Source organism: Cucurbita moschata, unplaced genomic scaffold (genome assembly GCF_002738365.1).
Source record: "Cucurbita moschata cultivar Rifu unplaced genomic scaffold, Cmos_1.0 Cmo_Scf00101, whole genome shotgun sequence".
In the NCBI taxonomy this organism is placed as follows: Eukaryota; Viridiplantae; Streptophyta; class Magnoliopsida; order Cucurbitales; family Cucurbitaceae; genus Cucurbita; species Cucurbita moschata.
In genome coordinates this window covers 183,375-199,754 of record NW_019268617.1, presented here as the reverse complement: position 1 = coordinate 199,754, position 16,380 = coordinate 183,375, and the positions used below count along the sequence as shown (strand labels likewise).

Genomic DNA, 16,380 nt, shown 5'->3' with positions numbered 1-16,380 from the left:
ATCCTTCAGATGAATGAGAGTTCACTGTCAGTCAATCCTCAACATTCTTTCTCTTCGACTTCAAACACTCTTTTCTTTTCCTCTCCTGTAAACACTATCGATTCATTCGAGTTCACTGTCAGTAAATCCTCAAGATTCCTTCTTTCACTCTTTCACTCGGTCTCGCTGTTTCACCCCTCTCCCTCTCTCTTTGGCTAGTTGGCTAGTTGCGCGATAAGCGGGAAAGCATACCAGGCAGGGAAAGAAAGGCTGCTCGATCTCCTGTAAGGCCAACTCTCAACGGCGAGCTCACCAGGCAATGCTATAAGTCCGATAGAAGTCCAAGGTTTCGTCTACTACGGACCAGGAAGCTCTTGGAGGAGCTAACATGAAATGAGAAATACATTGATTACGGCAACATTCGCAACTACCAAAATGCACTAACCCTAGTAGAGATCTTCGACCTAACGTGGGAACTTCAAGCCCATTTAATCAATCTGCTTTGTACCTTATTGTTGACCGAACCGGATGCACGCCAGGCCCAAATTCTCTCTCAGTCACCCGGAGACGAAAGGCAGATTAGATCAGAAGTTTACGAATCGAAGAGAAAGCTGAGTTCTACACGCTTTGATTTTCACTTTGCTTGCCTACGGTACTTTATTCAGGATGTGCAACAATACGGTCTCAGCCGTGTATAGAGAATTCCTTTCTCATTTCCTTGGCGGATAACAAAATGAAATAGCTTCCCGCCCATCTTATGAGTCCATTCTTGTCTTGTTGGTTTGTTGTACTATTCTGTACCTCTCTCGATTGATAGAAAGACGTTCGGGAGCTGAGAGGGCCTATCATGAGGGAACTTTCCTTTTCCCGGTAGGCGAAGGTAAAGCGGGAGCTGCGTATGTCCACGGTGATCAAGGCGGAGCGACTTCTTCTTTAAAAGAGGTTGTCTCGAAACTGTTATATCTGCTTTCGTTAAAGAAAAAATAGGAGTTCTTGGTTTGTCCAATGTCCATTCGTATGGCAATGCGGACTCGACTCAGGATGAGGATTCCACTTTTTATACTGCAAACTTTCCTATCGTCGGAATAAGAGTAAGTACTCACTCTTACCTTTTCCTTTTGTTGCCCGAGCCAAGGGATCATTCAGTTTCTACCAAAAAGTTTGCTATCTAGTTAGTTGCCGTAATCGAATGTCTTTCTCATTCGACATTCTCTCTTACCAAGCTCTCGTACTCGCCAGGGTTGAGGAGATAGTCCATGAGCTAATTGAGCTTCGAGATTGCGTGCGAAAAGAGCTCGCTCCGGTTCTGGTGTAGGAAAGGGTCTGATCTCTTTCATTGGAGCACATTGATGCCGAAGGAGTCTTCGGAACCGGTGGAGAGGCTATGATGATTTCAGGCTATTCAAATAGCATGACTGATACCACAAAGAAAGAAAGGGTATCTAAGTTACACCAGTGGAATAGCTTTTTCATAATAATTATCTCAATATATGATACCGAAACCCTGCCTGATGACTGATAAGGTCAGGGGGAAAGACAAAAGAATGACAGACAATTCTACGTGTGATAGACAATTCTACGTGTGACAAAAGAATGACAGACAACTCTTTATCAAGGTGACAGGATTCGAACCTATGGCCCTCTGTACCCAAAACAAATGCGCTGACCAGACTGCGCTACACCTCGTCTCACCCCCCCAGAGCATATGGATCTACCCAATCGATGAACACTCAAACCAAACTCGCCCATTTTGGCACAGGGACGCGAGACCCAATCCGAGTAATCTACAGCTTTGTTTATCAAATCTACTTGTTTTGTGCTTCCTCTTTCATTTGAATTTCTAAATCAGGTCCCGGCTACGTGTCCTTTGGACCCTTTGCTTAGAAGTGGATTCGAACCACTGACACAAGGATTTTCAGTCCTTTGCTCTAACCAGCTGAGCTACCTGAACCCCTTTCCTAAAGTCTGTTTTCTTCAAAGAATACGCCCTACCTTACCACTTGACCAGTAAAAGCCCTTTACTCAAAGAAAGAGTAGTTAGGGCTTGATTTGCTTCTTCGTCAAGCTTTCGAGTCTTTAAAACTGCTGCCTAATATCCCAACACAAAAACCGAGAGACGCCCAGGGACTGGACAACCGGAGGGAGCTTGCTTCTCGAAAGAGGATAGGCCGGTCAAACAAAAACAAGACACAACGGGCTCTCCCTACGCTCCTAGTCACTAAGTTGTGCTATTCCGTCCTCGGCTCCACCAAGACTTTCTCTCACGCACGTAATTTCGCCCGCTACTGGTCCTAGATCCAAATTCATACCCTAGTGGTTTACCCGGCATGACAGACAGTTGGAGCTTTGATTGTAAACCCACCCTGTCTTTACCTACCCACCGTCCTTGTCTTAACACGATGCTCCTACTTCCTCTCAATTCAAGGAAGATTCCCAATACATCTACGATCAATTCAATTAAGCGAATCTTCTCACTAACTTCTCTTTCTTAGTAGACAGGGTAGAGAAAGAATGAATGTGCTTGGGAGTCCCTTACAACATTAGGAAAACAATTCAATCCCAGGGTAGAAGAGAACAAGAAAAGCTCGTACCAATAAGGAACAATCCTTTTTGGGGAAGGACTCAGGCACGCAGCTCATTATAGATTCTGATATGAACCAAGAGACATGATTCATATAATATACTTCAATGAAGATGTGAAGAAAAGGTTGCCAAAATTATCAAAAGATGTTTCAATTCATGCTACATTGAAGAAGAATAAAGTTTGATTGTTGTAAATTTTGGGTGGGTTATAATTTAGGTTATTGTATTTTAAGACATTTTATTTAATTTCGGTTACATTTACATAATGGCTAATTATGGCCATAAAATGTGAATGTTACAACTTTTGGAATGCTTTTCATAGTTTCATTTTGAGGCTATATAAAGCCATGTATGTTGTATTTGTAGCAGACTTGGAAAATATAGTAAAAGAAGCATTTGTGCTCTTCTTTAGCCAATGGCTAAGTTTCTTTGCAATTCTATGTAGTTTAGGTTGCATGTAGAATCATTCAAGCTCGACATGATCAATCTTGCTTGTGGAGTGATTCGAATCTCAATCAAGTGTTCTTGACTTGAGATATTTGATCAACAAGAATCATTCAAGCTAGAAATGATCGATCTTGCTTGTGGAGTGATTCGAATCTCAAACAATGTTCTTGCCTTGAGATATTCGATCAACAAGGTAATCCGAATCTTATTCCCCTTGTAGTTGATTCCTTATCTTATCAGATTCGGAGCACAAACTTGTTCTGATGTCCATTCATTCAATTAACATCGGTACAGGAGGCAGTCTCCCGCGCACTTTGGACAAGATTGGTAAGCATACATACCTAGCTCAGCCATTAGAGTTAGAGTCCATTCACGGTTAACTTACCACCAACGAAGAATTTCTCGTCCCTAGGATATGTAGATTCATTAGTGACCTTAGCTTGGTTCAACAAGTCAGGTGTAGATTTGATAGTGAGAAAGGCAAGGGCTGCGAGAATGACCGCGGAGAACAAGGCTCGAGAGACAGACCTACTATTCCAACCCAGTGAAGGCAACGTCTCACTACTACCAGTACGAATTGCGTTGATTCCCCCCCTATACTACCAACCAAATAAGGTAAGGTCTCATGGTGGCAAAGAAAAAGAGGAAGCACTCTTGTTGCGCGGACCCCATAATCAAGAAAGATGGAACAAACACAAGAAGCTCAGTAGCAAGCCGTCTCATAGTCATCACTTGTTTGTCGTTCAAGCTTTCAAAACAAGCAGAAAAACAATATACCCTTGTTCTATGCCCGATTCAGCAGCTCGAAGTTTGTTTACTAGAGGTACGAGAGGAGGGAGATCTACTGATAAGGCGGCCCCTTGGTGACATTTCTTTTCTGTACCAAAACCATATGTCTCGGGACCACAAGGCGAAGACAAAAGGAGGGCATTTCTCAGCAGAAGAGCGCTATACGTTCAACATTTATCAGCGACAGCGGAAAGAAGACCAATAAGATAAGGTGGGAAAGGCTCAGTCCCTCAAAGCGTACGGGAAGGGTCGGCGTTGGCAGAAAGAGGCGAAGCCGAGAAAGAAGCGTGTCCGGTACGGGTTTCGATAGTGATCTACTTGATCTGGTAAGCTTAGGTTAGTGGAGTTGTAAGTTAATCTCGACAGGTTGAAAAGCTTGAAGCTTACAAAACAAGACCTAAGGAGTTTGGAGCCTTTGAGTTCTCCGCCGGTAATGGGAAGACACCCATTGGAATGGTATCTGCTCGAGGAGCCTGTCCATGCCTGCTTATCAAGACCAAACAGCAACCTTTGGGCCTTCGGGCTGGGGCTCAAGGCGAGAATCAAGGGTATGGGTTCAAGGCTGCTCACTTACTGGGAATGGGATCCGGCACATGACGAATGGGACCCCCTGACATATGAGATGTGGATGATGGAGCTGCTTGCTACTGGTCTTTTATACGCAGACGCAGAATCCATTAACTAGACACCATATTAGAAAATCAATGGCTAATTTGCTGCTTCGCCCATCCCTTTCATAATCGCAGCACAGAGCAACAAGCCATAAGAGAGGCATTGCTCGCTTCCCGCTTGCAAACATAAACAACATCTTCAGCCCTTATCCCAAGTAGAGGAGCAGCGCTTCCTGATTCAATTGCTTGATTCACTGGGCTAAACCTTCCACACCAGCCAGCACTGGATTTGCACAAAGAGAAAGAAAGACAAGACCGTCTAGCAAAGCCGGTGGTAGGGCACTTCACCAACTACTTCGGCATAAGCACCCCAGCCATTTGGAATCTTTTCCGCCCACACCCTACAGTCTAGGTATAAGCATGCCAAGAAAACCCTATATTAACTCGCACGACTCCAAGGCCTCCAGCTTGCATGTAACTGAATTATCTAGGAAGACCACTTTGCTTCTCTTGCTAATCAGTAGCCAGACTGACCTAATTAGGAGAAGAAGTTCCTTTAGTTGACGAGTCTCTTCAAACAGACTCCTCGAGGAAATAGGGTTGATCCGTTCGATTGCACTAAAGAGATAGGATAAATATTTCATGATGTTTAGTTCTATATCGTTCAGACCTTTTAGTATGTTCCACTCTCCCCTTTTCGGACAAAACTTGTTGGGGGGGGGGGCGCCTCTGGGTTCCAGGGGCATTGAACTCAGATTAATAAGCTTAGGACAATGAATGGAGATTCAAGTGATTTGGGGGATTAGAATAACACGGACCAAGTCCACTTTGTCGTTTAATTAGACTCAACCAACCGATCACTGTGCTCCGTGTGACATCGGCCAGTAGACTGAAGACAACCTATCCGCTCAACCCTTCCTGTTGGAAAAACTAGAAGAACCGACCTCGTGCCCAATTGAGACTACTTAGAGTCCGCTAACTAGTAACTAGGGGAAAGAGAAGGACTAAGATGAAAAGATATAACTAGATTCCCCTTACATAATGAATGCTCTTGTTGAAATGAAAACAAAGAGTTGAAGCTTACAGTCCTTACTCAACTACTAGTACATAGAGAAGAGCTTCCACACACCTATTATACTCTACATTGACCTTGCAGATGTGAAATTGCAGTTGGCATTAGGAGATAGAGAGCAAAAGGAATGATTTGAGTATACATACTTTAAGCAATCCAAAACAATAAACGCTTAGTCCTTATGCAACTAAAGCACAGGCAGGAAATCAAGCTAGATCCACAAAGAAAGAAAGGAGATGGCTGCATCTAAGGGCTGATTATCTTACTTCTTATAAAGCCATAGGGAGAGAGCAAACAATCTGATGATATATACTAGTGTTATGTCAGAAAAAAGTTCCGAAGAGTGGAGGCTACTCTCCTTAACAGTCTCACAGCCTTCGCTCGTTCGCCTCGTAAACTCGGTCTCACAATTCCATTGCCTTAACCTGTTGGTTTCACAAGGTAATTCATAAGTGAATCCTCAACTCCTTATTCATTCCACTGAACCTCTACACTTCGGTTGAACAATTGAATTGCCTTAACTACTTACTGATTCTTCCTTCTTTCTTATACTAACTCTATATTATATTACCTGGCCACCGATACTTACTTGAAGAGTTCTTTCTCCTTTATTGCTTGAACCACTCTTTGACTGACTGCTAAAGTCAAGTAGCTAATTAATTGTTGACTCTATGACTGAAGGGTTGAACTAACTAACTAACTATTTACCGGTCTCTCTTGTTCGTTATATGCTTTTATAGGTAAATATAGTGTATTGTTGAGAGTTAGTCTTTCTCCGGACTTTACCGGTATTTGAGGCGCTTAATGTTTTAATGTAGTGAGACTGATTTAAGTAACTCTTTTACTAAACCTTGTATGTATGTAACTAAGCCGGATGAAAGGTCAAGCTCATTCACCTACACCTATTCTCATGAACCTATACCTATTCTATTGATAAAGTTGCAGCTAATAATGAATGAATTAACAACTCTTTCACTTCAAACTCTATCTGAGTCTGAACTACGTAACCTCTCTGTCCTTTACTTTACTTCGACTAAACTCCTTATTCATATAACCTTGAACTCTGTAAGTAGTAGTAGTTAGTTAGTCTTTCCCCTTTACCTCTCCAACTGCTAAACTCCTATTTCTGCTTTCTCCTTTTAACTACTTCTTCTTCTTTACCTGCCCTTTGGTCTGTCAACTTGGCTCCTGAAACTGATTGAAGGAAGTAACTCCTGATTGAAGTAAGTAAATGGTATGATTGAAGGAAGTAAGTAAATGGTAGTTGTCTTTTCCCGTAACCTCTGTCTGAGTCTGAGTTTAAACTCTTTATCCGTAACCTCTCTGTCTGAGTCTGAGTCTGAACTCTTTATCCGTAACCTCTTGAGTCTTTGCCCCGCGTAACCTCTCTGTCCAATTCTTCTTTCCGAAGTGAATCCTTAACTACTTCCTTAGCCTAAAAAACGTCGGGGTAGAATCTTCAGAGCCTTACGTCACCTGGGACTTGTTCTAAAAAAGTCCAGGCATTTCGAATTGTTTGTTGACACGGACAAAGTCAAGGAAAACCTCTGAAATTATTTCAATATTGGACCTTGGACATATAATAGTTCCGAATCGAATCTCTTTAGAAAGAAGATCTTTTGTTTGTCTCATGGTAGCCTGGTCCAGTTCCCTTACGAAACTTTCGTTATTGGGTTAGCCATACACTTCACATGTTTCTAGCGATTCACATGGCATCATCAAATGATACAAGTCTTGGATAAGGATCTACAACGCACTAGAACGCCCTTGTTGACGATCCTTTACTCCGACGCTATAAGATTCATTCTACTCTTCTTTCATTAAGGAGGTGTAAAGCTGCTTCTTCTCTTTCCTCTTCGTCAGCCTGACTTTACGATCCTAAACTACACTACATGATCTTAAACTACACTACATGATCCTAAACTACTACATGATCCGGAACTACTACTTATTCTGGATCTTTCACTACTGATACTGATACTGATACTGAAAGTCAAGACTAAAGATCAAGCTAGCTAGCTACTTTCAACTCTTACACTTACTACTGCACTGGAAGAACTGACTGACTATTGCCTCTACTGGAAGAACTAACTATTGGCCTATACTTTAACTTAACTACTGCCTATACTTGAACTTACTACTGTTTATACTGGAAGAACTGACTACTGCCTACTTACACTTCCTATCCCTACTGTACTGAGATTACACTTCCAACTGCCTACTCATTAAGCTCTATTCATTCATTCCCTGAGGAGAACAACCTAGGTAAGTTAGTTACTACTTGACTGACCTGACTTCAATCCTCTAAGTAACCGAAGAGAAAGCAAGACAAGAAGAACAACAACATTTACATTACAGGCGGGTCAAGGTCAAGCTCATTCACTTATAGAGCACAAGAAGAAGAAGATAAATTACGAGAAGAAGATAAATGATATGAACCAAGAGACATCAATCATACAATATGCTTCAATGAAGATGTGAAGAAAAGGTTGTCAAAATTATCAAAAGATGTTTCAATTCATGCTACATTGAAGAAGAATAAAGTTTGATTGTTGTAAATTTTGGGTGGGTTATAATTTAGAGTTATTGTGTTTTAAGACTTTTTATTTAATTTTGGTTACATTTACATAATGGCTAATTATGGCCATAAAGTGTGAATGTTACAACTTTTGGAATGCCTTTAATAGTTTCATTTTGAGGCTATATAAAGCCATCTATGTTGTATTTGTAATCAGACTTGGAAAATATATTAAAAGAAGCATTTGTGCTTTTTCTTAGCCAATGGCTGAGTTTCTTTGCAACTCTATGTAGTTTAGGTTGCATGTAGAATCATTCAAGCTCGACATGATCAATCTTGCTTGTGGAGTGATTCGAATCTCAAACAAGTGTTCTTGTGTTGAGATATTTGATCAACAAGAATCATTCAAGCTAGACATGATCGATCTTGCTTGTGGAGTGATTCGAATCTCAATCAAGTGTTCTTGACTTGAGATATTCGATCGACAAGGTAATCCGAATCTTACTCCCCTTGTAGTGATTCCTTATCGTATCAATAAATTACGAGAAGGTAATGCTACTCAACGAGACAAGAAGAACTACAAGATAATTATATTATAGGAGGGGGAGAGTAACGCTAACCTAACGTCTCGAACAAGAAGAAGAAGAAAGATTCAATTCATTACAGGAAGGTAAAGTAAGACCGGACGAAGAACAACTTCATTACAAGCAAGAAGGGGTAAAGCTTACCTGACGAGACAAGAAGAAGAAGAAGATTATTACATTACAGGAAAGGGTCGGTCAAGTCCTCTCTTCTAAGTCACCTCTGGAGCAAGCAAGCCACTAAGATTCATTACATCCGGGAAAGGGGGTAAAGCTAATAACTTAATAACGTCTGGAGCAAGTAGCAGGCAAGCAAGAACAAGATATTCATTATAGGCTGGAAGGGGTCAAGTTAACCTAACGTCTTCGAGCAAGCCAACTAACTACATTGTAAGATCAAGTACCCTCTTCTGGTCTAGAGTAAGAACTAGATTTACATTACAGGAAGGGTAAACGTACCTGACGTCTCGAGAAAGAGAAAGAAGAAGACAAGATATGAATTACAGACGGAAAGGTAAACTCATTCACCTACAAGAGCAAGAAGAACAAGATTTATTACATACGGAAAGGTCAGGCTAATCTTTCTTTACAATCTGCTTCATAGTCTTTTAGTTAGAGAATCAATCAATCAAACTTACCTGCGCTCTGGCTTAACTGCTCACAAACTTACCTGCTTTGGCTGGCTTGGCTTAACCCCTGTTCCTTCATTCACCTATTCGTCTTGAATTTACTTTCTTGTAAACTTATGACCCTTCCCATGAACCTTGTCCTAAGTTTACAGTCAATGAGAGAAGGGAGACACAACAAGCGAAATTAGAGATTGTAATAATAAAAAGGAGAACCTCTTTCTGTCTTACCTGTCGAAAGAGAGAGAACTAACTAACCGCTGCCCTATAGTAGTACGATATGTATTCCCTGACCGAGACTCATCAAGTAAAGACTAAGAAGAGAGTTTCCGGGCCCGGGCTCGGCTGTCTTGAACTGCTTTCTTTTACTCCTTCCCTGCTATTCCCTGAACTATTGATTGATTAATGATATGTCACAGTCAGTCTCGACTTCACTCTTTATTATATGTAGAGAGTTTACAGGTTAGGCCGGACTATTATATACTGATTAATGCTTTCTTCCTTGGTGTGTTGGAAGGAAGAGGTACTGACTTAAAGATTAATTAGAGTGAACAGTCAAGACAGAGTAAGTAAAGAAGCTAACTCCTTATCCCTTACCTTAAAGAAAGAGAAAGAATTGATTGTCAGATAGCCTCCTTACCTCTTCCCTAACTAAGAGAGATAACTAGAACTAACTATAAAGATAACTAACAGCTTCTTCGCCCCTCTCCTCCTTTTTCTTGTCTGTCTACTCGCCCCTTCCTTTTCCTTGTCCGATATGTATTCTTGAGATTGAACTAGGTAAGTCAAAAGCTAGAATGAAGAACCTACCCGCAAGAGGAATCAGTTCCTTTACGAGTCAATGAGAGATTGATTAAGCTCCTCTCCCTCGCGGTCGAGCTATTTCACTCCTTTCCTTAAGGTAAAGCTGCAGAGCTCCCAAACGAACCAGAAGTCTCACCTGACGAAGAAGCTAAACCAACCGAGACTATCCTATCCTTAGTTTAGACTAAAAGTCAAGAAAGCTTAGAGTGAGAGTTTACCTTGCCCAAAGTCAAAGGCAAAGAGAGCCAACCTCTGAACCGTACCAGGAGGAAGTCAAGCCGAACCATTCTTTCTCGTTTACTCTTACACCAGATTGCCCAAAGTCAAAGAGACCTCAAACCGTAAAAGAGTAATACTACTTATTTCTAATCGTTTACTCTTACACCGGATTGCCCAAAGTCAAAGAGACCTCAAACCGTAACAACTAGAAGTGAGTGTGCCCATTCACCTATCTATCTCATAATGGAATTGCCAGCCCCTGACCTCTGATCTTCTCGTCGTCTTTCCGTCTGCTCCACCACGCCTCATAACTATTACTTTCTCTCTCCTTTAACTGTCGGTAAGATATTGATTTATGGATTCTCCTTGCCCTATGCTCTTCTTTCTTTCTTTACCTTACTTTACCTTTTCCAGTGTTTGATTGAAGTGTTGAAAGTCGAGCCTAAAGATTCATTCTACTTCACTCAATCACTATACTATAGTTCTTTGATTTCCCGTAGCAAGTCTTTGATCAAGTCAAGAACTCAGCAGCAACTGAAAGAGAAAGAGAAATTCAAGACTGAATAGAACAGGACAATTACACCGGAACCTGAAACCATTCCCTATTCTATACTTACACTTACGACTTACTCTCTACTTCTTTCACTTAGAACTCTATACTTATTATCCTACTCCCTACTACTTACATTACACTTAGAACTCTTTACTCCCTATCTACTTTAGATTAGACCTACTCTCTACTTGAACTTAGAACTACATACTCATTAAGGAGCTAGCGATCCTACTCATTAATTAAGCTCTACTGCTACAAGCTGCTCTACTCTATTCCTTGACGAGGATAACCTATTATGTTACACCTTTTCAATCCTCTAACTGAGGAGAAAGCAAGAGAAGAAGATTGATTTATTACAAGAGGGTAATGCTAACTAACCTAACGTGACGAGTAAAGAAAGACTGAACCAACAACACAACTTATTCATTCCGTAAAGCAAGAGAAGCAGATAGGAATTACTACATACAAGAAGGTCAGTCAAGCTCACTCATTAACTTGCCGAGACAGCAAGAGAAGAAGATTTATTACATCCGGGAAGGAAGGTAATGATGCTACTATAATACTCTTAATACCCTAACCTATAACCCTTACAACATAACCTCTATAGAAAGCAAGAGAAGTAGATATTGCAAGAGAAGTAGGTATTGCAAGAGAGGTAGATATGAATTACTAGAAGAAGGTCACAGTCAAGCTCACTCATTAACTTGCCGAGAAAGCTGCAAGAGAAGAAGAAAGAGATTTATTACATCCCGGCGGAAGGTCATGCTACTAACTTGACGAGACACCAAGAACAACAAGATTTATTACAGGAAGGAAGTTCAAGCTAACCTCTCTCTGGTCTAGAACAAGAAGCAAGAGTATGAGAAGGAAGCTCAAGTAAGACCTGACGAAGGAAGAACAACTGAATTACAAGCAGCAAGAAGAGGTAACTCACCTGACGAAGAGAAGAACTTAATTGACATTACATACAGGAAGCTCAAATACTCTCTTAGAAGTTACCTCGGGAGCAAGCAACAAGCAAGCCAGCCAACAACATGAATTACATACTAAAGAGGTCAAGCTAACCTAACCTGACGAGAAAGCAAGCAGCAGGCAAGCAAGCAACCAACCAAGTAAGCAACAACAACATATTCAATTCATTACATGGGAAGGAGTCAAGTTAACCTAATCTGACGAGAAAGACAACTACTACATTCAAAAGGCAGGCAAGCTCTAGCTAGTCATGAACGAGAACTAACTACAATCAATCTTATTATTACATACGGAAAGCTGACCTGACGTGACGAGATAGAACAAGAGAAGATATTCATTACATATAGAACAGAAAGAGAAGCTGCTCACTCACTCACCTATAGTTGCTATAGAGCAAGCAAGACAGACAAGAAGATTGATTCATTACATACGGAAAGGTAGTAAAGCTCTAACGTCAAGAAGAACTGCGGATACATTACTACGGAAGGTTCATTCAAGCTTACCTGACAAGAAGAGGAGCACTAGACATTACAGAAAGGTCAGTCAAGCTCCAGCTATTCCAGAAGAACACCATTTCTATTACAGAAAGGTAAAGCTACAACTATTCCAGAACTACACCATTTCCATTACAGAAAGATAAAGCTACAGCTATTACGGAAGAGCTAGATTTAGATTACAGAAGGGGGTCAAGTTACAGCTATTCCGCAAGAACAAGATTTAGATTACAGAAAGGGGTAAAGCTCCAGCTATTATGAAAGAACAAGATTTGACATTACGGAAAGGTCAAGGCTGGCTAATCTAACGGCTAGAACAAGAACAACAAGAACAACATTTACTACATTACAAAAGCAAGAAGATCAAGGTCAAGAGCAAGAGCAAGAAGGTCAAGGTCAAGCTACTAACCTGCCAAGAAAGAACTTAATTTACATTACGGAAGGTTAAAGTTAAAGCTTTAGCTAATCTAGAACAAGAAGAAGAAGAACATTTACAGGAAGGTTCTCAAGTTCTAGCTAGTCATGAGCAAGACAAACTTACATTTACAGAAAGGTAAAGGAATCTAACGTCATGAACAAGACAAACACCAAGACAAGATATGAATAACATATGGAAAGAGAAGCAGCTGCTCACTCACCTATAGAGGAAGCAACCAAGACATACAACAAACAACATTCTAATTACTCCGGAAGGGTCAAGCTAATCTCTACTAATCTGACGTCAAGAAGAACTACTGATACAGAAATTACTACAGAAGGGTCAAGCTAACCTTATGTCTATAACACCAACAAGAAGATTAATTACAGGAAGGTAAAGTAACCTGCCGAGGAGAAGAACAGCATCATCATCATCAATCAGAATTACTACAAGCAAAAGAAGGGTAACGCTAATCTGACGGCAAGAGGAGTTGCGGTGCGGATACACTAATTACTACGGAAGGGGGTAAAGCTTACCTGACGTCTGAAAAGGAGCTAGATTTACATTACAGAAGGGTAACGTTTCCCTCTGGTCAAGAAGAGCTAGATTTAGATTACAGCAAGGTCGGTCAAGTTTCCCCTAGTCATGAAGGAAGAGCTAGATTTACATTACAGCGGGGTAAAGCTCTAGCTTGTGACGAAGGAAGAACAAGATTTCCATTACGGCCGGGTAAAGCTCTAGCTAGTATGAAAGAACACCAACGTTTCCATTACGTAGGGGTAGGTAAAGCTTACCTCTGGTCAAGAAGAACTGCGGATACATTACGGGCAAGAAGGTCAAGTTTTCTAACGTGATGATATGAACCAACAGACATCATTCATACAATATACTTCAATGAAGATGTGAAGAAAATGTTGTCAAAATTATCAAAAGAGGTTGCAATTTATGTCACATTGAAGAGGAATGAAGTTTGATGGTTATAAATTTTGGGTGGGTTACAATTTAGAGTAATTTAGAGTTATTGTATTTTAAGACATTTTATTTACTTTAGGTTACATTTACATAATGGCTAATTATGGTCATTAAGTATGAATGTTACAACTTTTGGAATGCCTTTAATAGTTTCATTTTGAGGCTATATAAAGCCATGTATGTTGTATTTGTAGGTAGACTTGAAAAATATAGTAAAAGAAGTATTTGTGCTCTTCTTTAGCCAATGGCTAAGTTTCTTTGCAATTCTATGTAGTTTAGGTTGCATATAGAATCATTCAAGCTCGACATGATCAATCTTGCTTGTGGAGTGATTCGAATCTCAATCAAGTGTTCTTGTCTTGAGATATTTGATCAACAAGAATCATTGAAGCTAGACATGATCGATCTTGCTTCTGGAGTGATTCAAATCTCAAACAAAGTGTTCTTGCCTTGAGATATTCGATCAACAAAGTAATCCGAATCTTATTCCCCTTGTAGTTGATTCCTTATCTTATCACGTGACGAACAACAACAATTTACATTATGGAAGGGTAAAGCTCTAGCTTGTCATGAGTAAGAACAAGATTTCCATTACGCCCGGGTAAAGCTCTAGCTATTTGAGAGCAAGAGCTAGATTTAGATTACAGAAAAGAAGGTCAAGTTAGTAACCTTTAAAAGAAGGTCAAGTTATAACCTTTAAAAGCAGAAGGGAAGGGTAAAGTTACTAACCTTTAGAAAGAAGAAAGGAAGGGTCAAGTTATAACCTTTAAAAGAAGAAGGTCAAGTTAAGTTACTAACCTTTAGAAGAGAAGACGACAACAACAACATTACAGGAAAGTCAGGTCAAGTTACTACCTTAACGAAGAGAAGACCAATAACAACATTTACAGTAAGGAAGGTGATATGAACCAAGAGACATCAATCATACAATATGCTTCAATGAAGATGTGAAGAAAAGGTTGTCAACATTATCAAAAGATGTTTCAATTCATTCTATCATTGAAGAAGAATAAAGTTTGATTGTTGTAAATTTTGGGTGGGTTATAATTTAGAGTAATTTAGAGTTATTGTATTTTAAGACTTTTTATTTAATTTCGGTTACATTTACATAATGGCTAATTATGGCCATAAAGTGTGAATGTTACAACTTTTGGAATGTCTTTAATAGTTTCATTTTGAGGCTATATAAAGCCTTCTATGTTGTATTCGTAATAAGACTTAGAAGATATATCAAAAGAAGCATTTGTGCTTTTCTTTAGCCAATGGCTAAGTTTCTTTGCAACTCTATGTAGTTTAGGTTGCATGTAGAATCATTCAAGCTCGACATGATCAATCTTGCTTGTGGAGTGATTCAAATCTCAAACAAGTGTTCTTGTCTTGAGATATTTGATCAACAAGAATCATTCAAGCTCGACATGATCAATCTTGCTTCTGGAGTGATTCGAATCTCAAACAAAGTGTTCTTGTCTTGAGATATTCGATCAACAAGGTAATCCGAATCTTATTCCCCTTGTATTGATTCCTTATCTTATCATTTGGTATCAGAGCTTCAGGCTCAAGATCGGATATATGTTTCCTTTGCGTTTCTTCTCAATTTAATTTTTATTTATTTTCATCTTTTTAGTTTTTAATCGACCCAAAGTTCAAAATTCAATCTTTGCTCTATTTAAAATTTTGAGAGGTGAGAATGAGAGCTTCATTTGTGTAAATGAGTGCAAACAGAGTGGCCTAAAATTCCTTGAGTGTATACACGTGAGAGAGTGTTGTGAGGTCCTTTGTATTTCCATAACTTATTTTTTGCAGCAAAGTTTCACAAATAGATTCGAGGACGAATCCTCTTGAAGAAGTGGAGAATGATATGAACCAAGAGACATCAATCATACAATATGCTTCAATGAAGATGTGAAGAAAAGGTTGTCAAAATTATCAAAAGATGTTTCAATTCATGCTACATTGAAGAAGAATAAAGTTTGATTGTTGTAAATTTTGGGTGGGTTATAATTTAGAGTTATTGTGTTTTAAGACTTTTTATTTAATTTCGGTTACATTTACATAATGGCTAATTATGGCCATAAAGTGTGAATGTTACAACTTTTGGAATGCCTTTAATAGTTTCATTTTGAGGCTATATAAAGCCATCTATGTTGTATTTGTAATAAGACTTAGAAGATATATCAAAAGAAGCATTTGTGCTTTTCTTTAGCCAATGGCTAAGTTTCTTTGCAACTCTATGTAGTTTAGGTTGCATGTAGAATCATTCAAGCTCGACATGATCAATCTTGCTTGTGGAGTGATTCGAATCTCAAACAAGTGTTCTTGTCTTGAGATATTTGATCAACAAGAATCATTGAAGCTAGACATGATCGATCTTGCTTCTGGAGTGATTCGAATCTCAAACAAAATGTTCTTGTCTTGAGATATTCGATCGACAAGGTAATCCGAATCTTATTCCCCTTGTATTGATTCCTTATCTTATGGCTCTGATACCAAATGATAAGATAAGGAATCAATACAAGGGGAATAAGATTCGGATTACCTTGTCGATCGAATATCTCAAGACAAGAACATTTTGTTTGAGATTCGAATCACTCCAGAAGCAAGATCGATCATGTCTAGCTTCAATGATTCTTGTTGATCAAATATCTCAAGACAAGAACACTTGTTTGAGATTCGAATCACTCCACAAGCAAGATTGATCATGTCGAGCTTGAATGATTCTACATGCAACCTAAACTACATAGA

At 39.6% G+C, this 16,380-nt stretch overlaps 1 long non-coding RNA gene and 1 other non-coding gene across 2 annotated transcripts; both read right to left on the bottom strand.

Moving 5' to 3' along the window:
* Positions 1 to 1,856: 1,856 nt before the first annotated feature.
* TRNAF-GAA lies at positions 1,857 to 1,930 on the bottom strand. Its single transcript has one exon. It is a non-coding gene; the product is annotated as a tRNA-Phe (tRNA).
* A 9,209-nt stretch (positions 1,931 to 11,139) lies between these two features.
* On the bottom strand, positions 11,140 to 11,775 carry LOC111439672. The gene is made up of 2 exons (XR_002709839.1): positions 11,611 to 11,775; positions 11,140 to 11,498 (listed from the first exon to the last, which is right to left on the bottom strand). It is a non-coding gene; the product is annotated as an uncharacterized LOC111439672 (long non-coding RNA).
* Between the last annotated feature and the right edge of the window lie 4,605 nt (positions 11,776 to 16,380).